This window comes from Taeniopygia guttata, chromosome Z (assembly GCF_048771995.1).
Source record: "Taeniopygia guttata chromosome Z, bTaeGut7.mat, whole genome shotgun sequence".
Lineage (NCBI taxonomy): Eukaryota > Metazoa > Chordata > Aves > Passeriformes > Estrildidae > Taeniopygia > Taeniopygia guttata.
The window spans coordinates 37,393,430-37,418,263 of NC_133063.1; the positions used below are offsets into that span (position 1 = coordinate 37,393,430).

Here is a 24,834-nt window from a genome sequence, read left to right on the forward strand (position 1 = left end):
AAAAGTTGTATACCAAGCAAATCAGGAGAATGCCATTGGTGGTTGGTCTTTTAATTCATATCAAGTGAAATAGTTGTACTAATCGCGTGAACCATTGCTTTGGACTGACACTGCCCTCAGCCTCTCTTTCTTTGCCCTGTGCCCTGGCCACGGTGAGGACTCTCTGCTGGATTCATTCTGGAGCGCTGAAATCTGATTTGCACATGTAGCCCAAATCTGGACAGCATTTGCTCTCGTTGGCCATCCCACTCCCCTCTGGTCCATTCTCTTTTGCAGGGGCTGCTGTGATGCCTGGCTGACTTCTGGCAACTTGTTGCCTCTCAGGACGCTTTCTGCAGAGCTCTTCATAGCTGGTTGTCACCTGTGAGGCCAGACTTTCCTTGGCCTTAAGGAACCCCACAGGATTCCCATCAAGGTCTTTTTCCACATCACTCTCAACTACAGCCCTGCCTTCCTTATCACTAACTGCTTCTCCCAGGCTGCTGTCATCCACAAACAATATAGGAATGCTTTCCCAACATCTAGGCTCTAATAAAGGCAATAAACTGGATGGATACAACATCAATTCAGCCACCAGGTAACACTAGTTAACGCCTGCCAGCTGTAATTTTCACTACCAATAAAAACCCTTTGAGCCTATGCATCTAGCTACCATGCCATTCAGCTGTCTAAACTGGATCTTACTAATTCAGTGATAAGGAAACTCTGGGATGCTGTGAAAAAAGCCTTGCTAAATTCAGAGTACATCCAGACCCTCCCCAGGGACTAAGGAGGCGGCTGACCTGCATGTATGGCATGGGTATTCCTTATTGCTCTTTGAGGATGATGTGACGTTTGGCTTTTTTCAAGCATCAGAAACAAAGCTGCAATCTTTGAAGGTGACAGACGTAAGCTCTGGAAATATGCTAGAAAGTTGCCATTGTTGAGTTCTGTCTGCCTGATGGTCTGGGAGGCTCAGAGCCTTAAGGTCAGATTTTACTAGCATAAACTGAGACAAAAATGTACCTCCACTATCTGCAGGTATTTGGTCACTTCCCTTGTAATAACAGGCACACATTTTCATTAACTTTCCTGTTATCAAGAAACCCACCTCCACCTACAGTCTTTTACATGTCTGAGGTCAGAGGCTCCATGTTCATTCACACTAGCTTTTTCAGACACACTTTCTTGACTTTTCACACTGTGAAATGAACCATTCTTGTGTTCTGATGGAGTTATCCTTCCACCTATTCTTCCACCTCTCCAGGACCAAGCAGGTCTTTGAAGAAACCAAGATCCTTAAGCCTAAATTTGAACATGTTCCTAACAACAGGATCAGGAACAAAACACTAATTTGGCTAAAGCTGTTTACTCTGAAGTATTAATTATTATCTCTCACGCTTTTTTTCAACTAGTTAACTTGGCAATCCAGCATGGCAAAATATAATAGATGAACTCTTTCCAGTCTCAGCATCCTATATGGTGCTTATATGACCCTAATACTATTCAGTATTTTGACTTTAGATCATTGTATTTATTCAGCTCTGGCATTCGGTGCAAGCAGATGAGTTCATAATTGATCCCATCCCAGTTTCAGACTTCAGAATCAACAAAAGTGACTAGTCACTTTAGGAGATCTATTTCCCATGGTGTAAAGGTTTAGCTCAAGACAGAAAAGCAGGTTAGGGTTCCCTCTCAGATCTCCTGTTACAACCACAGGGCAGACTCCCAATATTTCTGTTGCTTTCAGCAATGTGTTATTGATTTTTCTGCAATAAATCTACATTAAGGAAACATAAATGCTACCTGTAAATGGATATTGCAAGAGTTGTTATTAATATACAATTGCCTACCAAGGTCAGGTCATATAATCCATGATTATGTATTTCAGAGTCTTATTGGGACAATACTACGAGAGTATTTAGGCACTTAAAATTTTATTTCTTTCAGCAGCATTTAAGCCATTTCAAGGATGTTTGAAAATACATGTCTCAAGCATGCACAGGAGTAACTGTCTTCTGTTAAGTCAACTATGTAAAAAAAAGCTTATATGTATTCCATTATAATAATTTTAAGCCCATGAGACAGTCACAAAGAGTCTAGCAATTGGTGGGTAAGAACTCTCCTAATATGCCTACAATCCTACTGTATACTCTTTGTTAGTCTATGAGCAAAGAAATGTCTGTTTCCAGAATAATTCTTCAAGACTTCAGAAATTATTCAAAAGAAGTCTTTAAAAGAAAAAAGAATTGCTAATTTACACTTGACAAGATTGATAGTTACTGAAGGAAAACTCCCAGTATATCTTGACTCTTTTCTCCTGCTTATATTCTTTGGTATTCTCCACCTTCTCTGCATGTGAATTTTGCTGGAAGAGTGACATAAGTCAGGGAAGAAAGTGAAGCTGAAAGAAACTAGCAATCTTCTTTATTTATTTATAATATCTTTTTCTTTAATCAATCATCAGAAACAAAAGAGGATCACTTAACTGATGGACCATAAGTAACTTCCTGGATTGAAGGAGGTTGATTGAATAATCAAATTCTAAGGCAAAATGGAAATAAAAAACCTGATTCAGTCTAACCTTTCAAAAATAATAAAAAAAATACCACAACGTACTTAGACTTTTTAGTGGATACTTTTTATATCAAATGCCTAATGAGATTGCAAGCATGCATGAGTAATCACTTTTACTTACTGTTCTTAATAAAGCAAAGATGAGCTACAATTCTTTCAGTCAGAAATAAAAATTCTTCTGATTTCTAGAAAATAGAATAAATCATCCCAATGATGTTAGAGTGAATATGAAAGCAAACCTTTACATGAAAATTTTCAGGTCCATAATATGGCAAAAATAGCATGGGGTATAATAATTCTACAATTTTTATAAGGTTAGTCAATCAGTACACTTATCATATACCATCTAATTAAAAGTCTAGTTGGTTATGTAATTATTCCTGAGGTCCTGTTCCAGTGGAAGAATTCCAGAGGTTTCTTTTTCCCCATTTCTGTTATACTTGGTCCCGATTCTGCTTGGAAAACAGAACATATTTGTAACTGGTTCTCTTCTTGGCATAAGACTAAATAATATTTAGGAATGTATTAAGAAGGTTAACTTACTGTTCCTAAATGCTGGGAAGAAAGATAGGAAAAGCACTAGAAGATCCAGCCATGCTTTAGTAATCTACAAAGCTATCAATATATGAAAAATATAAAAAACTATGTCTCACTTCAGTAACATTAAATTGGCTATTTTTATTCCAAGAAAGTAGCACATTTAAATTGAATTTATATAGAAGAATAAATATCTGTCTTTAATAATGGTTTCTCTTCTCTTGTCTATATACTACTTTTAATATTTTTAAAAGTCTTTAATGGGTTTAGAAGAAAAATTTTCACTTTAGCACATTCCACAAAATACCCACCACTCTTGGAAGTATGGCTGAATTATTTTCAGGCACCAGCTGGAAAATGGTTTCCGAGAGTTTTTTAAGATAAGAGTTTACTTCCAGCAACTCTAATATTTAGTGCTGGAGGACAGAAGTCTCAATACACTTTTAAACAATTTTCAAGGTAATAAAATAGCACTGATATTGAATGAACTAAATCTTTGTGTGGAGTAAAAATTAGTGGACAAATATTTGAACTTTGACATTGGGTGAATAATGCATTCTGTTTTGTTGAGCTTGATGCCTTTCAATTTCTGCTTCAGATGCCATAGGGATGGAAGCCTGTGTCTGTCCTGTAGATTGCATACAAAGCGCCCAATCTGTGGTGACTCTTCTTTTGGTCTCAGAATAAAGCTTTCCAAAGCCTATCACCTAGATACAGCTGTAAACCAGAAAAGTGTTAAGAAAATAAAATTGCCATGGACATTTTGCAGTATGTAATATTTTGCTTAGCAAAAAGGGATACAACTTTGTGGTCTTTCAATATTTAAAGGATGTTTATGTGAAATACAGAGAAAGACAAGACAAGAAAACTGGCACTGGTTTTAAATTGAAGGAGGGATAGTTGAGGTGGGATATAAGGAAGACATTTGGTTATGAGGGGGATGAGACTGAAACAGGTTCCTTAATGAACCTGTGGGTATGCAGTCTTCTTGCTGCTGTATTTATGCTTTATATAAATATTTACCTTTTCTAAAATCAAGTACTGTCACTAAAACTGTTATTCTGAGACTAGGGATCTGCCCCTTGGACTGAAAATGGAACCATATTTCTCCCATTTTGTGATTATACATAACAAAGTTTACCCATGGGCATACAATTTCAGTGAAATTCTAGAATAAAGAGCATAATGTCATCCTATCTTCAGGCAGAATATCTAGAAAAGCCTTTCAGGTATTCTGCAGGTGACAGGGCTTTCTACAAAAAGAGACTGCTGAAATGAACCTGAAATGAACTTTGATACCCCATAAAAAACTCTGAAAGCTTAAAAAACTATTTATGTAAAGACCCTCTAGGGTTAAGTGCTAGATGGAGAATACTTCAGTTCAGATTGCCTGCTGCATTGCCTCAGTATTACCAAAAATTATTTTCAAATATAACATAATTTTCATCTCCCTGTTTATGGATTTGACACAATATAATAGATATATATATATATACAACATAATAGATTTCTTTACTTTTTCTCACAACTTTAGAACATCCTATAAGCTCTCCCAGATTCTCCTTGAAACTATTGTGGTGCTCTCTGCATAAAAAGCCCCATCATTTAGGTACTACCCAGCACATTGATCAGTATTGCCTCAGTCTTGTACTCCCCTGGTGTGTCTGTTTCCAGCTGCTGTCTCACCTTAAACATACATTGCAAACACCACGGGAAAGAGAGTTCTTATTATTTTCATACACTACCTTGTAACATAGAGCCCTGGACCATGGCCAAGGTTGGATGGCAGTGCAAATACCAGTATATTACAGGAAAAAAAGCAAAATATTTCTGAAGCAGGCAATTATTTGGCTCATATTTTTAAAGCCCACAAACTGGTTAGACTGTGATTCTTTCAGATCATACAAGTAGTATGTTTTATCTCCAAGATGACCCTTTTTGTTGGAATTATTATCACCTAATTGTTACTACAGAGTATTCATGTCTACACAGAATTAGTTTTCCCAAACCCAGCTGCTCTGTAATTCCAATTGCAATGGAAAAATAAAACTAGAATGGCACCTCTCTGACAGTGGAAATAACTATAGAAGGATTTAATATTTCCATTACTCCAAGACCATCTCACCACCCAAGCTATAGTTTGGGACTATCTCACCACCTGGAAAGTCTTCCAAAACATTATTTAGGCAGCCATGGTTACCATGAAAAACTGGTAGAAAAAGCAGTCACCCCCAGAAATCACATTCCCATGTCATGTCTTTGATTCTGTGACATGGGTTAGCTTATGTCATGTGTCATTATGATGAGTGGTACCAACACAAGAAATATGGGATTATATATCACCAAATATCTAGTTGATTATATATTACTATATATATAGAATATATACACATGTTATTATATATATATATAATTTATTAGATACACCCATGAGGGAATACTGCAGATTGTGTGAGGAGATGCACATCATTTCTATAATTTGGAAATACTTTTTAGCTAGGAGACAAGGCCTAATTATAGCCTCCAAATAAAGTTTAGCCTTAGCAGTAAAAGAGATTTTAGGGAGAGTAGTTTGAAGGATGATATATGCTAAATGACCCTCAGAAAAAGTTAGTTTAGTTATCCTAGGATTATGGACAGCATGAGGCACATGTTTGGAAAAGAAGATTGAGGGCATAATCCAAAGTATTGTTCACCTGGACTTAATCAAAAACTTCAATAAAGAAATATGACTGACAATAGTATAGCATATCATCAACAAAGAAAAAAATTACAAACATTTGAACTTATTTGTGAAAGTGAATGATTCAAAAAATTCAAACATTTCTAAAATGTATTTATTTTCATATGAAGGAAATTTAACAGGAAAGCACGAAAAGAATTAAACAAGACTATGTTACTAAAGAAATTATGAAAACTCTGGAGCTACTGAAGACTGTGGGAAGGACTGAACAAAAGGCAGGGACACTGTGGTAAAGTGCCATTGTTTCAGTCAGCACTGGTTCTGAGACTGGCAGGAGGAAGCAAAAGGGGAGTCAGAAGGAAAATTTAAGAATTAAAAGGTTGTAATATATTAGGGAATTTTTACCAGCACTCTTTGGTTTTGAATACTTGTTGCTCTTTAAAATGCAGTAAAATAATCGTCAGAAGTTGGCTGTTTCAGAAGTATTAATTTTAATATGAGGCAGAGATATAGATGCTCTGTTCCTATAGCTCATTAAAAAATGTCTTCAAGGAATATTTTTTCCTAGAGGAAGAGCAGTCTGTGGAGATTAACATCCATCTCACAAGATAGTCTTGTTAGTGAAGTATGAAAATAAATCATATTTCTGCAGCACGATGAGAGCTGTGAGCTACAACACAGAACATCTTTTCCAAATCATTTTTCCACATGATCTTTATTCTCACTGACTTACCAACCCCACAAAAGCGTACACAATGAATATAAATCATATCCATGAGGAATTTCTATCTTTCCTTAAGGCTGAGACCAGACACACACATGTTGTTTTAGTCTTCAAACAATGTGATGAATATTATATGAGGTATGAAGCTCAGTCACTTCCATGAAAAAGACACCAAAGGAAGGCTGAGTCTCTGCTTTCCCATTTCCTCTCCTCTGGTTAACCTCTCATTCTTATAAATTAATTTCACACATACTAGAAATAGAACAGACTGTGGTCATACATATCCCCAGGAAATCTGTGATTTATATGGCAATAACTTGTACTGTGTCTCCTACATTTGTTTACACTACTTAAAAGAGAAAAGGTTTTAAGCAGCAAATTCATGTGTTCATAATCTGTTTTGTCCTTGGGGAGGCCAAAGAAGGTAGGGGTTAATATTGTCTCAGAGCAGAGAGGATTAATGCCAATGGACTGAGAACTTGGCAGTAGAACACTGCTGACAAAGCTCATGAGATAACACTACAGATTTGAAGAATTACCTGCTTGAAGTTCCTCGAAGTATATTTTTTTCCCAGCCTAGTTTTGACTCACAGGAAACTATAGAAGGTTCATAAAGCATAGACACTTTAAACTGGTTTATTCCCTACTAAGCTGCTCATGAATGATTTATGTCTGTATATACCAGATGTAACAGAACAAAAATGAACTGATTGCATTTCATACCTGCTTTTATCCGGGTATAAATGACGGCATAAATAGCAAAATCTGAAGCATCAGGCCCGTTTTCTTAAATGAGTAGCAGAAGAAACTTTTTCTCAAGCTCAGTCTATGCTGTCAGAGGGGAAGTCTAATCAATACTGCACTGAGAGAACTCTTTTTTCACTGAACATTGGTGGAATTTTTGTGTTTGTAAAAGGTAAAATAAAGACAAGAGAAATAACAAATATATTTCCTGTCAGCTCTGACAAGGAAACTGATGACTGTCCTAGTGTCATTGTTCCTTGTTCAGTCACTTTTTTTAAATTTTGCTACAGAGCTTAACCAAATTAATGCTAAAGTAATGGAAAAAGACTTTCACCTTGTGACTGATAGCTTTTGCCTATATGGGTGAAAAATAGGGATGTTAATGATAAATTACAGGCTCAAAGTCTTACATACTTGCATCTCTAGAGGATCTTTACTGAATAAATGATCAACAGTCAGAGCAAAAAAGAGATAGGATGGAAAGTTTAAGTGAGCACAATTTAGGCCAACATTACATAACACACTGCCATTTTTGCTCAGACCAGTGTCAAGATTTCACATACATTCCTGAGATCCAGGTGACATAGTGAAGTTTGTCCCCTTAGATGTCCTTATCACTCCTTCTCATCTTTCTCATTTTAAGATTATTGATTAAGATACTCTTTAGTGGATCCTCAGTCTGAATCATAATTTTTTTCTGAGCTAAAATTTAAAAAAAATTGATTCAAGAAAAGTCATCCAACCTACAATTTCCATACATCTGACAGAGAACAAAGTAGAAAGGAAGCAGAAGAAAGAAAAAGACGAGACCAAGAGACCCTAAAAATACTGTTTTATCTGATTTCTGACTCCTCAACCATCCCCTAAAACCAGAAATCTTTCAGTATTTCACGAAGTTAAGGAGAAATTAGTTTTGTTTCTATTTTTTCCATCAAAAATTATTGAGAATTTATTCCAGAATAATACAGTGAATATTTTCAAAATAAATATATAATTTAGTAATCAAATTATCTGTACATCTAGTATTCTGAATGCTGGACTGTGACATGTCTGCTTTGCTGCAAAGCTTCAGTTACAGTGAGCAGAGCTGCTAGACATGAAAATAATGTCTCCCTATAGTCTAAAAAGGTCTAAGGTTTGTTTCTTGTTTTCTTATTAACTTTTTTTTTTTTTAAAAAAGCGGTAATTCATGTTTAAAAGCAAAGAAAATCTGAAATTCTAGATGGTACATAAGAGAAGGAGATGTCATCCCTGTGGACTGGAGAAAAGACAGAGAAATAGAATGTTTTTACCTAATAAAATACACAAAAATAAATCAAGCAAATGTGCCATTCAATTTTAGAAATTAATGCTGTGAATTTTTCAAAAGATTCTTCTACCTATACTCTGAAAGTTTCCTATTAGGTCATGGTCCTACATCCAGGTCCACTCTTGCCCCTCTGGATATGGCTGTAGGAAGAATTAGCAAGTAAAGGATACTGTATGCATCTGTGCTCTCCTAGCATCCTTTAACATGGATTAGTACCTTCTTTCTGACTTCCAGCTATTTAAACACTTGCTGAGACCAATGTAGCTTAAAACCTTCAAATAATATTTAATCAATTTTCAGTGTTGCAAAACAGACTTTTAAGTAAAACTGTTTTCTGGAGGAGGAGTGTGTGTTTTCTTCTTAATTTTATTTTAGTAATATCTTACTATAATCTGTTTAGTGGATTATGTTATACAGAAAAAAGGTAGAATAAGAACATATCCCTGATATTTAAGTATATGCTTATTTAACAAAGCAGAGAAGATCATTATGATATTCTGGGGCATTTTTCAAGCTATTCTACTTTTATTTTTATTAATCAAAAGGGAGAAAAAATATTGATCTAAAAATGATAGGCTGGAAAATATCTATATCTAACCTATATCTACCTATATCTATATCATCTATATCTATATCTATATCTATATCTATATATATATATATATATATATATATATCTATATATATCTATATTAGATCTATCTATATCTATATCATCTATATCTATATCTATATCTATCTATAGATTATATAGATTATATGTAGATAGATATAGATTATATATAATCTATATGTATCTATATAATACATATAGATTATAGCTATAGCTAAATAATCTATATGTATCTATAACTATATCAATATCTATATCTATATCATCTATATCTATGTATAGATACATATACACACATATGAAATTATCTTCCAAGGGCTTATTAAAAACATGAAGTAAAGAGACTAGGTTTAGATTTGATATTAGGAGGAAGTTCTACTGTGTGTGTGTGATGGTGATGAGGCATTGAACAGGTTGCCCAGAGAAGTTGTGAATACCTCATCTCTAGAAGTGTTCAAGAGATTAGGCTGGATAGAGCTCTGAGCAACCTGGTCTAGTGGAACGTGCCCCTGACCATAGTAGTTGGAATAATATAATTTTTAAGGTCCCTTTCAACCCAAACAATCTTCCGGTTCTATGGTTACATTGGATTTTTTACCCCCATTACACAAAAGAGGCAAAAAGGATAGCAGCTGCAGCTAAAATAATTTGAGATTGAAATCTATCCAGTTTTACTTCCACAGAAGTGTTTCTTTCTTCTCAACCTATTCCATTTTCTGTGATCTCTTTTTGCAATAAAATATTAGTAAATATAGCCAGAGATACCAACATTTCTGTTTTTAAAACATTTAGTTTAGAAAATCTCAATAGCTGTATCATATAAATGCTATAGATGAACTTTAAAGAAGAAGACAATATCATGAACCATCTTTAAGAATGTCTCTCATAGTGAAATGCTCTATAGGTCTTTAAAACAGCTTTCTAAGTGAAATGGAAAACTAAATGTAAAGATAACCATTCATTAAAATTTCACTTTGAGGAAAAAAAACCAAAAACAACCCAAACAAACAAACCAACAAACAAAAAAACCACAAAAACCCTAAACTACCCAAACAAAAATAATGGCTAGAACCTCACTCCCAAAACAGTAAACTCTTTCAAATGCAATATCAAGCCAATATCAAGTTACTATCAAGTTAATATCAAGTTAATGGAAAGATATCTGCTAATGCTCTCTATGCTTCTGAAATACCAGTCCCCAGAACAGCATTAAAACCCCTAGAGTTACTTGTTGAAATGTTTTTGTAAATATTGACTTCCTCTTTGGGTTTAATTCAGATGGTTTAAAGCCCCTTTAAACTCACATCCTTGGGCCACACAGCAAAAAACTGCACAGGGGCAGTTGGCATGTGGACTGGCTAAGTCTAATCCTCTAAATCAAATCACCACCAATCACTTCTCTACTCTGGTACCAACAGCTGCTGTGAGCATATGAGGAAGTGTAGGCAGACCAAAAATCTTTTCAGAAATGAGAATTCAATGGCATAGATGGCTTTATTGTCAAGTAATGATATCGGGAGCTTTTAACCTCCAGATAATGGCATGAAATTGCCTGAGGTCAGCAATAACTGAAAATTGTGACAATTAGATGGCTTCTTTGGCGCCTATAGGAAATGAATTGGTGGCCTCATTCCAGTCCTCTATCATAAAACAATTACAGATAATGCTGATTGACATCTTTGATTGCAACCATGGCTCAGAGGCCAAGACTGAATGAGCCTTGAAAATAAACTGCCCTTCAACCCAGAAAAGTCAATCCTCTGAGCCAGAGGTGAGGCAGACACTAGATTGAGAAAAAATGTACCTCTTTTTGCTCACTCTACTGACAAAAACTTTGTCTCTCCTACTTCTCAGTGCCTTCTGTTTATGATGGAACAGAAAATGCAAGTCCTTAGGGAGGGTTTAGTTATTACATACAACTCTTTATGGATTTCACTCAAGTAGGCAAGACTTTAGATGGTGTGGTGCTGTAGTGCTAAGTGCTGTGCGGGTGCTGCACTCAACAGTCCACTCTCCAAATTGCTTGCCAGCAAAACAAATGGGACCGATGTGGGAGCCAAGAAGCACCATTACCAGAGCAGAGAGTGCATGAGGCTCCATGAGACAAGTTCTGGGTCACACTTTATATCTTTTACTTATGGCATCACAGAAGGGGAACTGTGTGTGAGTGACCATGTCTTTGATGCCAGTCTAGCATTACTGATGTGCAATATAAATAAAGAAGGGTTTTAGATGTAAGAAAAAGACTCAGTTTCCTGCCCAATGCTTAAAGTATTTGTGACTAGTTAAATCCTATCTCAGGCCCAACTAGATCAGAAGGTTTTACTTGAGGAGCTGTTCTTGACTCATAGAAGATTTCATGTGCTGGGAGACATCTCAAAACTCCTGTTCCCAACTGTTTGTTTCACAGCATAAAGGTCAGTTTGCACTGGCTTTGTAAAATATTAATAGTGGTAAACTCACATATTGATTAGCATTTGAAAATGTCATGCTAACAAAAATATAAATTAAAAAGAAAAAAAAAGAAACTAGAAGTTAGAGTGATCCTATACAATGCATGGTCAAAATATGCTTCTTCTGAAGTAGTGGGAATTGAAAAAGAACACAGTCGATGTCTGTAGAAGTGTGTGACTCCATGTAGGTGGCTGTCCTTGGCTGGACAGAATTCAGCCTCCTCACTTTCTTCTGTCCTTAGTTATAGAGCATGGGTTGTGTCTGCTTGTCTTAGACACAGCAGTACAGTTTTCAGCGCTGAGAAAATCTATGCAACAGCAAAATTCACAATAGTGCTTTTCCAGTGGACTGAAGCATTTCAAACATACCTCTTGAAATGACCTGAGGCAAACCCAGAAAGATCAAAGAAACCTAAGGAAATTATACTAATGCTCAGATGAAGCATAATAAGCGACCTCTAACTGAAACTTTTATAATCCATCTGTCTTTTCCTCTAAAGACAACAAATGTCATTCACTGGTCTTACATTTTGGGAGGTTAAAACCAAAATATTTCTTTATCAGTTGTCCCATTGTACAAATGAAAAAGACTTATAGAATCACAAAATCACTTAGAATCACAGAGTGGTTGCTTTTGGAAAGAACCTTAGATGTCACACAATTTCAACCACTCTACCATGGGCAGGGATCCAACCCACTAGATCATATTTCTCAGGGCACCATCCTAACAGGTTTTGAACACTCACAAGGGTGGGAAATCTCCAGGTTCTCTGAGCAACCTGTCCCAGAGCCTCAACCCCCTCACAGCACTCTCAGCCTGTCTTTGCAGGAGTGGTGCTTTAGCACTTTGGTCATCTTTGTGGCCCTATTCTGCGATAATTCTAACATGTCCATGTCTTTCCTGTGCTGGGACATTGAGCTGGATGCAGGTTTCCAGAGGGGCAGAATCTCCTCCCTCCCCTGCTGGCTATGTTGCTTTGGATAGAGCCCAGGACATGTTCAACTTTCTGGTCTGGGACTGCTCATGGCAGGGCCATGTCACACTTTTAATTTACCAGAACTCCCTAGTTATTCTTCACAGGACTGGTCGCAATAAGTTAATTTCCCAGTGTGTGTCCGTGCTTGGGATTGTCCCAGCCTGACACCTTGCACCTGGACTGGTTTGACTTCATGAGGTTCTTGTGGACTCACTTCTTGAGCTTGTCCAGGCTACCCTGAATAGTATCCCTTCTCTCTCTTGTGCCCAATGCACCACCCAGCTTCATGTCCTCTGCAGACTTGCTGAGGATACACTCAATACCGCTGTTTACATCATTGATGATAATACTGAAGAGCACTGGTCCCAGGACAGAGCCCTGAGGGACAGCACTTGTCACTGTCCACCTGGAAACAGAGCCATTAGCCACAGCTCTCTGTGTCCATCCATCCAATTCCTTATCCACAGAATAGTGCACCCTTCAAATCCATGCTTCCCCAGTTTGGAAATGAAGACCATGTCAAAGGTCTTAGAGAAATCTACATGACATTTAAGGTTTAGATTGGAAAAGTTGTTTAAGATTTAGCCCAGCTGTTTACCCAGCACTGCCAAGTCCATTATTAAATTATGTATATAAGTAACATCTATATAACTTCTAGATACTTCCAAATATGGTGACAACCATTTTCCTGGACAGTCTGTTTCAATGTTTGACAACTCTTTTGGAGAAGATTTTTTTTTAAAATATCAATCTAAACTTCCCCTGGCACAATTTGAAGCTTCTTCTTATAGTCCAATCAATTGTTACTAGGGAGAAGAGACTGACTGTTGTTCACAAATCATGCTTTTTTTGAATAAGGTATGAGCTGGAACTGTTTCTTCCTGCACTACATTCATATAACTATAGACAATGTGCTTAGTTCAGTTTAAGATATGACCACTTCTCAGCTGAGATGAAAAAATGTGGCATGTGAATATTCTTAACTTATTTCAGTTGGAAGCTATATTGATTAGCTTCAATTTCTCTCATATTTCATATAATTCTGATCAAAGTAAAGGTATTACTATTTAACTAAATAAAACATGAATGGAGAGGGCCCTATATATCAGGCTAACAGAATGATATGTGATCTATTTCTTAGCATTGTTAAAATGCAAAAATAAAAACCTTCCTATTCCTTTCTTACAATTGCTGTGCTGTCATGCGCTATAATAATTTAACAGAGGATCAATATGATACAATTTGCTAAATGGGGGAGTCCTGAATACTTGGAATTATTTTTCACTGATAATAAAAGAGAGAAATAGAAAATCTTCTTGGTTATTGCACAAATCCAAATGGATTAGCAGCATGACTATATCACACGAACAAAAAAACCCCAGAGAACAAACACTTAAGTTTCTATTTTAAAATGTCATTCTAACAAAATCCAGGATAAAAATCTCAAGACTTTGTCATCATGATATCTGAGAATCTTTTAAAGGATGGTATAGAAGCAGGAAACATATTAGGCTTGATATGAAAAAAATATGCTACTTACAGATAGTAATGCACATATATCAATATTAAAAAAAGGTTGTTACAGACTTAATAAAAAACACCCAATCATAAAAAAAAATCTGTATGAATTCAGATTTTGAGCACAGGGTGCTTCTAATTTTTTTTACCTTTATAGCTAAGGAATGCTGACTTCACAATTTCTCTTTTCTTTCAGCGGATATTTCTACAATGTATTTTCATTTAAGGAGTTAGCAACTTCAGTAATCTGTATTACTAAGATACTTGAAAGCTACTAAATGTACTATCTACAGTTTCAAAAACTGGAATTTTGTATAAAATTATAAAAATGGTATAATTTTTATCCTACATATGTTTCTGTGAGATACTGAAACATTAATGGTTAATGACTAAAAAAATTGTCAATGTGAAAATGCAATGGCTGCTTTGCTGAGGTCAGGTTTGCACTCCCTGCCCCCAAAGAAGGGCATGAGGAGAGTTTTTGCGTGGTTGTGAAAGCTCGGACCCACATCCAACAGAGAAACTGAACACCCACCACTGGAGGACAAAAGCTGGGTTTTTATCCAGATAACAGAGAAGGCAAATAAGAAGCAGTCTCTGCTGAGGCACCACAATGTTTTTAATCACACCAATGTCCTCCCTTACACAACTGGCTCAGGTGTAAAGCTCACCAGGGAGGTACTGAGATATTCTAATCTGCTGCAAGAAATCTACTAACAAGAACCTGAGTTACCTCTGCCCTCAGGGGGAGGTCTTATCAGCTTAAGAAATGGAATTTCTTATTCTCCAGTGTTCTTAACAAATTAAAAAGTTGTCACCTCTGCTGTTCTCCTCTTTCTTCCTAAAGCTTTAAATATTCAAGGACAAATTATGGTCCGTGTTACATTGCAACTCAGTAAAATTTTCATTCCATATAAGTGGCAACATTTGGATGGTTGTGGAGCTGCAGGGGTAGAATAGAAATCAAGGCTGGTTTCTGGGAATAGAAACCAAGGTTGCCAGTGCAGAACAATGTATGTTCCAGTAGACTGCAGAGCAGACCTGGTCCTTGCTAAGCCCATTGGCCATGATAATGGTGGTGCCTCTGTGAAAAGGTTTCTAAGAAAGAGTAAAAGAAGTCCTGCAGACAAATTGTAAGAAAGAGTGAGAAAATGTGAAAGAGCCCTGTAGGCTGCAAGGTCAGTGAACGATGAATGAAGGGAGGAGGAGATGCTCCAGGTGCTAGAGAAGAAATTCCTGGTAGCCCTGGAAAAGAATATGGTGAAGCAAGTTCCTCCCCTGCAAACCATGTAGATCCACAGTGGAGTACATATCCACCTTCAGCCCACGAAGGACTCCATTCCATAGCAGGGGTGTGCCTGAAGGAGGCTGCGTAGAAAGTTCCGCCACATTCCTGGCAGGAAAAGTGTCCATACAAATGAAGGGCTTCTGGCAGAAGTTGTGGCTGGTGAGGGATCCTCTCTGGACCAATCAATTTCTGAAGGACTCTTCTCTGTGAAAAGAATTCACACTGGAGCAGTTCTGAAAGAGTGGTATTCTGTGATATAGATATCCCATGCTGAAGCACATGAAAAATGCAAAGAAGGAGTGACTAAGATAAAGTGTTGTGGATTAATCTCCATCCTCCATCTGGCTGCACCACTCAGAGAGGAGGTAGAAGGATTGGGAATGGAGGAGTGAAGCTGGTCCTGGGAAGAAGTGGGAAGTCGGGGGAATGGAGAGAGAGAGGTTAGGTTTGTCTAGTTTTGTCTTTCTTCATCACTATTCTACTCCATTTTAAGTTTTCCATATATAAAATCAATTGTTCCCAAGTTGAATCTGCTTTGCCCGTGATTGTAACTAGTAGATGAATTCCCTGTATTTGTATCAACCTATAAGGTTTTATATTTTATTTTGCTGATCTGTTCTCTTGAGGAGAGGGAGTCAGGAAGTGCCTGGGTGGACATCAATCATCCAGACTAGATCAACACACAGAATGCTGTTGATTAAGTTGGAAGAAACTTCCACCTTTGGGGAAACTCCAGAATTGTTTCTCCCCACTATATGAAGCAGCAACAGAACTAACAGAATTAGAGAGTAGAATACATTCCCAAATAAAAAGAGAAATCCAACATGTCCACCTCCGTGCTAGATGAAAAACTACCACAGGAAAGTAAGAGGAAGACTAATGTTCTAATCTGACATAATTTGTTACAGTGAATCATAACTTTGCCTTTCAACTGCAAACACAATTAGTACTGTGATAGCTGCAACACAGAAAATAGAGGAATTTCAAAGGTCATGTCACCACTTAATGAAATCTATGTTCTGTAAATATATAGGAATATATATAGTCTGTAGGCAGAATTTTTAACATTGTCATGCATGCCTTTGAATGTGATTTTATCCTTACAGGAATAATGTATAAAGATGTCCATATAAATATATGAAATATGAATATATACAATTTTACCACTTGCACCTACCATTTGCACATTTAGTTTCACTTATGTTATAAGCAAGATCCACTGCAATAGGAGGAGTATTCTCAAAAATATTTTTTTGATCTTTCATTCCTTGAGCATAACCCATTTTAAAGAGAGGAACCAATAATATTGAACTCTATTACTACTAAACATTTGTTCATTATGAATGGCTATTTGATATGATGACTAGCATTGTCTTATTGTAGTCTGTGCTTAATAAGCACTTACAATTTAATTGCAGCAACCTATGAAGTAAATTAATTGTCAAGGATAGCAACAATGTCAGATCCTACTCTCAAGTTTCTGGAAATCTCAGTTGAATATTACTGAAATGTCTGAAATATAAATGAAAAATTGTTGTTCAATGTACTTCACACATAATACCTTATGTATTAATGTCTTACAATATCTTATAGACATGATCCTAACTTTCACAATTAAGTGGGATGTTTGATAACGTTAATAACATATATACTTCCCTGAATTAATAGGTTTCAAGCAAAAAGTTTGCATTGCAATATTAAGAATGGAGTTGTTTTTATTTTTATTTTTATTTTTAGTTTTATTTTTAGTTTTAGTTTTACTTTTAGTTTTAGTTTTACTTTTACTTTTACTTTTACTTTTACTTTTACTTTTACTTTTACTTTTACTTTTACTTTTACTTCTATTTATATTTTTATTTCTATTTTTATTTCTGTTTTTATTTCTATTTTTATTTCTATTTTTATTTCTATTTTTATTTATATTTTTATTTCTATTTTAATTTTTATTATAATTTCAGCTTTTTTTCAATAAGTAATTTTTACTCACAGAACTTTGGAACCCTGAATATGCTATGAGACATGTGAAATTTTACTTGTCAAGATACAGAGATTGCAAAGGACATTTAACAGGTGATTTTATTGCATGACTATATACTACAAGATTTCCATATTACATCCTGCCTTTTTGTAGGAAGAAAGAGTGGGGTGTTCAACTTGGACAGCTTGTCTGAAGTTGCTAAAATGTATAATTTCCAATGCTCATTTAGAGAGTTCTAAAAATGTTTACTGTTTATTTGACAGACCATGAGATTTACATCCAGGTTAGGAGCTTTTTACCTCAATGTAGACTGGCTGCTGAGTGTGTTTGCTTTGACAATCTGTACTGAACTGTCCCCAGCTAGAATAGCATCATCAATCTACATCACACTGAGGCAATCATTTGTTCATTCCCATCTCATCACAGGATAATGCTCAGATATGTGCAAATATATGTTTTCTTCACAGTGTCACAATAGATCAGCCAATAAGAATAGAAAAACAAACTCTCATGAAACTTGAATAATGAAATAATGGAATGGTAAAGAAAGAAATTCAAAGTGCCATTTGAATTTGACAAAATCCTCAGACAATCGAGCTACAACCTTAATCAATGTAATGTACAGAAATGTCTGTGAAAAATAGTGGACCATTTTAAATGTGCCTATGGTGGGATAGAAATCTAACCCAACAGGACAATCTGTGAAAAAGGAGGAATAAGAAGAGACCCTTAAATAAATTTTTGTCTAACCACACTTTCCTTAGCAAAGGGTTGGAAAATAGAAGGAATGACTCAAACAACTTGTCATTTTCTTTGACACGTGATTAATCTTTTTTTTTAATTTTATTTTTTCTCTTCTTCCCAAATTATCTATTTCTTTGAAGTGATGAACGTTCAAAGGGGTTTACAGATTTTAAAAATACTTGAAAAATATTAAAAGAATGTTAAGATTCAGGGCCTTGATTGCTAACCTGATCTACATTGGATGTTTTCTGCTATTCAGCTGCACCTTGACTTGTGTCAGGGAAGACTTTATTAAAATCACAGTGCTATATGGATTTAGTTTCTCTTGTCGTCAGCACGATACTTGTGTTGGCTCAAGATGTCCCTAAGCCTTTCTCCACACTTTTTTTTTGTCTCATCTTTTTGCAAGATCCTCTGTTACATTTTTTGTAACTTTCCCTAGGAAATATATTTTTTTTTTAATTAGGGAACATGGTGGTGTTTGGTACATTTGACTTCCTTTGTCACCCTGCTGAAATTGCTAGACAGTTCAAACTTATTGATTGGTAGGATGTTAAAATGATGAATAGAAGAATAAAACCTGCAAGACAGAAGCTGAGTTAGAGAAATAAAATTCAGAAGAAGTGATTTTGGTTTTAATTGCAACATAAATTTGAGAAACAGGGTTATGAGGTTTCATTTCTACAAATGCTTATGGGGGTGAGTTTGAAGAGGCAAAACTCTCCCTATTGACCCATTCTGGGCTGCTATGGCCCATTGTGTAAAGTTGTATTTAAGTAATCTAAGGGCCCTCCTGGGGAGGACCAGCTATAGTGAAAAGCAGGACAGTTCCATTGTGTATCACAGACAACACAATTTACTTGCATCATAAGCTATCAGATGTAGAAAAATCTGTTAAAAGACTGAAATGGATAGAAGAGTAGAGAAGAAAAAGAAGAACAGGAATAAATCATACTTGATTTTCCAGTGAGACGGTATATCAATGAAAGGATCAGTATACTATCAGTCAAATTCCCACAATGTTTACACAGGAAAAGCAAGACTTTTTCTCAGAGGTCTATTGACTAGATTTTCCCAGATTTAACTATGCAAACAGATTTTACCTATAATAATTTTTAAAACTATTATAATTGTAGCAATTAATAACCTGACCTCAAATGGAAAAGGAAAAAGATTTATAGACACCTGTTTTCTTTCAAGAAGTCTTTATCATTATAGCTTCAAAAATCTAAAGATGTGACTAACAATAAAAAGACAATTAAAATTAAAAATACAAAGGATTTAATGTTTGGGTTTTTTTTCTTTCTGATTCTTAAAGGACACAATCTTTTAACGACCTTTTTCTACCACTGAAAATCACAGAACACCTTAGATAGAAATGAACACTATCTTTTCAAGTATTAACATGGCTTAGGAGCCTTTTATTCCAAGAAGACAACAGCCTCTAAACTAAATTCAAGAAATCACAACTAACTTAAGAGAATTATTAAAAATACACAATTTCCAAAGAAAAAGAAAAAAAATTGAATGAAGAAAAAGATTGGATGAAGAAAAATCAAAGAGAAACAAAGTTGTAGTAACAGTTCCAAGTCTGTCAAGCTCAGAATATCCTCTATAAATCACTGGAGCAGTCAAAAGCTTGATCAACTCATCCCTGAACTCCCAGATATGCTCACTTCTCACTTCATTTTGTAAACAGCCCTAGATTAACTTGGAGCTATCAGTCTGTTGTACGTGCATAATTGCCCTGAAGGAAAGACATGGTATTATCAGTCACTCAAAGCCTCCAGATGTAAAACACACAATTGCCTCCAGGTCTTTCTAGAAATTGCAGTACAGTTAGCTAGTTTACATAGCATATTCAGCCTTTGTTGTGAATGGCAAATATAAAGCTTTCATGATATGAACTCAATAAATTTTGGAACATTTTCATTTTTATTAATACTTATGGAAATATCCTGAGTTGCCATGTGTATTTGTATTATATTTAAATTTCTGTTGTGCAGAAACTTTAAAAGATAAATACTATTTATTGAAAACAGAATAAGGTGGACTGGTATGAACTTGCTAGGATCATTTTATAACCATGTCATAGGAGGCTAAAAACAGCATGGAAATATACTGACAGACTTCTCATACATTAGCAAAATTGCCGTTAAATTAAAGTAAAAACCAATCCAAATCAAAACAGAAAACAAGTTTTCCCTGCAAAAGGTCCCACAAAAAATAAACCTGTAAAAAATAGTGCTTTATTTTTACTGTTTGAATAATTGTTTTAAGCTTCCATGTACTGAAAATAGTCTCTAACAAAAATATTTTAGTTGTTCATTAGATGACCAAGGTTACCCTTGTTCACCCTCCACTCCCTAAAAGTGCACTGGGCCTTGATAGGATACCAATAGCCCTGTGCCACAGTGCCACCATGCAAGATTTGAGAAGATAATAGGAAGATCTTGATTTGGCAGTTAACTTTCCCACTGCTTCTTAGAGTATTTTTCGTAAGTTAATTGGCTAGTAGTAAAGCAATTTAAGATTTATGAGAAAATATTTCTCCCAGCAGTTGTTTGTAGAGCTCCTAATTTTTGATCTATTTTCAGTCAAAAGAGCATCATAGAAAGCTGGAAAGAGTTTATCCGATGATTTAAATGGTGAAAAGTTTGAACCATTATTGAGACAACAAAAGTATTAACAGTTTAAATGTACTTAGCTTTTACAGTATAGACCACAAAAGACTACTACAAATGTGGGACAGCAAAGAGAAAAAGTAATGCTTTCTGAAAGTCAAAATAAGAATTGCATATGAGTTTTGCTTTTTGTGTTCCACATACTACACACTTCAAAAACTTTGACTTCTGTCATCACTGTTGATGTCTATTTAATAGCTAACCCTTCAATTAAATGTTATAAACACTTTATTTTAAAAATAAATAAATGGATAAAAATCTTAGACTTAAAGAGATAAATATTAGTGAAGCATAAACAATCCTGTTGCAACAGGATCCTGAATACCAATTCTGATCCAGCTGCCCATTCGTACCACCAGAATAAAGCTACCATGAGAAATACAGACACACGAGAAGAATATTTTTCAAGGCTGTAGATTTCTACAGGAAAATAAAGTGAAACTAGAAACACATATATACATATACAATCCCATATTTGTTGCTATTTTAAACACTTTTCTTTTCACTATATATCAGCATGAAAATTCCCCAATTATGATAGGGATGATGAGTTGCAACATTGTGTTATGAAATTGTTCGTCACATTTCAGTCACTTGTCTATCTTTTTCCCTTTTATTTTTAAAATTTATTGGTTTTTTTTTAGTTTTTCACATTAAATACTGAAATATGTTAAAAATCTATTAATTAAATTACTAGTTTTGATGTGAGAGAATAATTCAGTTGCAGCAGTAAGTGGTCAATATGTACTTTTCCTGACAGTTGCAAAAATAATTCTGTTGTATTTTTTTCTGAAAACAGGCAAAACACAGTGGTAGTGTGTGAAATAGATACAGATATAGCTGACCTGCATCTATCTGAGTATACTCCAAACCTAGAAGTCTGGAGAAACTGACGTGAAGACAGTTTTCGGTTCTTCTATTTGGGCTGTCTTTTACCCATGGGGTCATGTCTGGAATTTGTACAGTCCAGATCATAAGGTATAGCATCACCTGAACACTGCTCTGAAGTCTCCTGAGCCAAACTATATTTTTATGGTACAACTCACATTGGCATAAGCTTGGAATTTGTTCAGTAGTATCTACTGCTGCCCTAGACATGCTTCAGGACAGCTTTGACTAGATTTGGTTAATAATATATCACTTCTTATTCTTTACCAAGGAGAAAATCACCCATAAACTGGTAGAGTCTTAGCTTAACACATTGTCTTGATTCTTAGATTTAGTTTTTACCAGAGTGCTGTGTTCTTGCATAGTTTTCAAGATTTTGACTTGAAAAGGTAAAAGCTACAGCAACATACAGCAACATACAGTGTTCATGATCTTCCCTTTTGTCAAAAAAAAGTTTTCTCTAAAGAAAACAGTTTATTCACAAAATAAAGAGCTGCTCAGAACTAAAACTGTGAAAGTAATTTGCATTTGTGATTGTGAAATAGATTTTTTTGGACAGATAGAACTTGCAATTGAATAAACCTGAAAACAGTCAATAAAAAGACCTATTTCAATAGACTTATCTGTTTAAGTCTTTTAAAAGTCCAACAGTTTCTATTTACCCCACAAATCTTCTAGCCACTGAGTGAAGTCAAAATACAGCACTTGATCATTACAAGCCCAACCTGTCACGGACAACAACATCTCTCTTGGCACCACACCCAGAATGCTTGAAACAGACCTGGAAAATGCAGATATTCTTACATTTTTATAGAAATATACTCAACCACTTCTTTGTATAAGGAAATACGAGCACTTAATCAATGACTACATTATAAAGGACTATAAAACCGTCAATATCACTTCATGAACAAGATGGGGACTGAGAGGCTCATGTTCCAGAAAACATATTTCAGCTTAGTATATGGTATTATCTTGCACTTATTGACTTATTAAAGCTGTCAAGAATAAGAACTAATATTTATATTTTTTAAAAAAAAATTGCAGATTTTCAGACATAAACTTGTAAGTCTTTTCTCATTTGAACTTCAAAATTAGTATCTTCTGAACCAAACAAGATCTTATCTGAGAAAGGTCATGAAAATCTTTCAGTACCATTATAGTTACTTGTTCTATGAGAGCTTTGCTCAGTACCAGTTTGTTCAGTATCTTTAAAGGAAAATTGTAACACCCAGCTGGACAATGTAATGCAAACTTATAGCAATAGTAGGCTCTTCTCTTTACTAAGTAATGAAAGCAAAGAATTCAGGGGGTATATTGAAAGATGGTTGTAATATTTATCTAGAACTCTGCTTCTGTATAGCTGCAATATTTCTTGAAAAAATTTGCTAGCATTTAGAGGTACCTGTCAATAATTCACAGAACCACTTTTAATCAAGGAGTGAATGAGGAATGTCCCTGGAAAAGTGCTTTTCTAGTCACTAGAGTCAGTCATTACTGGACACTTTTTAAGCATCATCTTTGAAGGGCACAGTAACAGGGAATTCCAGAGTGTCAGAACTCAAGCAAGCAGGACAAAAGGCCAGCCTGACTGACAGGGATCTTTTAGAGATAAGGCAAAAAAAGGAAGGTGTAAGTGGGAGCAACATCAGCTGGTGTAGGAGGAATACAGAAATGCTGCTTACTGTGAAAACTCAATGCATTGGGAATATTTCTCTGTCTGCTCTGGGGTGTCCTGACCCCCAGGGGAGCACTGACTTTGACCTTCATTCATGGAGAAGACTTCTAAATCCTCAAGGTAAGCTAGAAACCATGAAAGTGTGAAATAGATTGTAGAGATTGTAGATAGTAGTGTAGTATGTCACATGTGTGAGAAATTTAAGTTTGAGGAATTTTAGTGTGTTAGAGATGGATACAAGATGGAGGGTACAGGGTATTGTCTGGAGTTCCTTTCTTCTTTCTTTTTCTTGCTCTTCCTTCTTGGGTTTAGGTGGTATCTTGTAATTGGGTAGAAAAATACACATTGCGTGTCTTTAGGGGTCAGTTATTGGGTTAGAGTTTAGGTGTCATTTCTAAATTAGTAGCTTAGTTTTTGATTAGACTTAAAAGTCCTTGTAACAAGAGATTGTTAGCCATTTTTGTGCTGTTTTTCATGCACACAGAGTCTGGTGCAGTGTGCTGAAGTTTTGATAAGATAACAATAAACAAAAGCTGAAGACCGAAAAAGTCCAATGAGTCTCTCGTTCCTGACACAGAACTGCTCCAGGAGGGTCTCCGCTGCCAGGGGAGCCCCCAGAGAGTTGCCCAACTTGTGGCCTGGAAACTCACAGCTTACCACTGTAGGAAGAAAATAATTCAAAAATAGTTAATCGAGCTGTCTGATTTCATTGCAAAGCCTCTCTTGATGATTTTTTGAATGGTCTTGAGAATCTGGAGAGGTCCCAGTTGACAGGAAGCTGAGGAACATTGTTCTAATCTTTATAAAGGGCAAGAAGAATGAGACTGGAAAATACAGGTTTGTCAACCTCACTTCACTGCCTGGTAAGGTTATACAGAAGATTATTCTGGGAGACATTGAAAAACTGAATGACACCTGAATGACATAGTAACCGGCATGGTTTCTTGAGGGGAAAGTCCTGCTTGTCAAATGTTTTTTCTTTTTATAACAAGGTAACCCACCCAGTTGATCAAGAGATGACAGTTGATGTAATAATTTTGCCTTTCAGTAAAGCTTTTGGTACAGTGTCTCACAGAAATCTTCTGGACAAAATAGCCAGCACACAGCTGGATTAACATATCATGACATAGGTGAGCAATCACAGGTCTGTGTGTCTTGCTCACAGGTCAGGCACAAATCGTTACAGTGAATGTGGCGACATTAGATATTATACTCAGGAGACGTCACTGGTTGCCTTTCACAGGGCTCCATCTGCAGTCCTGTGCTCTTCAACTTCTTCATTAGCTGTGTGGACACAGGACTAGAATGGATTCTAAGTTTGCAGTTGATACAAAATTAGGAGAGGCTGCTGACTCTCCCTAAGGCAGAAAGACACTGAAGAGAGTCCTGGACAAATAAGACAGCTGGGCAATCTTCAAAAATATAAAGTTCAACAATGGCAAGTGCCTGATTCTGCACAT

General features: G+C 35.7%; 1 protein-coding gene across 21 annotated transcripts in view; it reads right to left on the minus strand.

Annotated features, from left to right (window-relative positions):
• Positions 1 to 24,834, minus strand: part of LINGO2 (leucine rich repeat and Ig domain containing 2) — a 485,467-nt gene that overhangs the window by 140,032 nt on the left and 320,601 nt on the right. For 3 of the 21 annotated variants that reach the window (XR_012052791.1, XR_012052793.1, XR_012052803.1), the window contains one exon: positions 14,311 to 24,033. The exons of 15 other annotated variants lie outside the window; for them this stretch is intronic. The gene's annotated coding sequence lies outside the window, so the exon portion shown is untranslated. Of the gene's footprint in view, positions 2,742 to 14,310; positions 24,034 to 24,834 lie in introns of those variants that run through there. 3 more of the 21 variants (XR_012052788.1, XR_012052797.1, XR_012052789.1) reach the window with 2 other exon arrangements.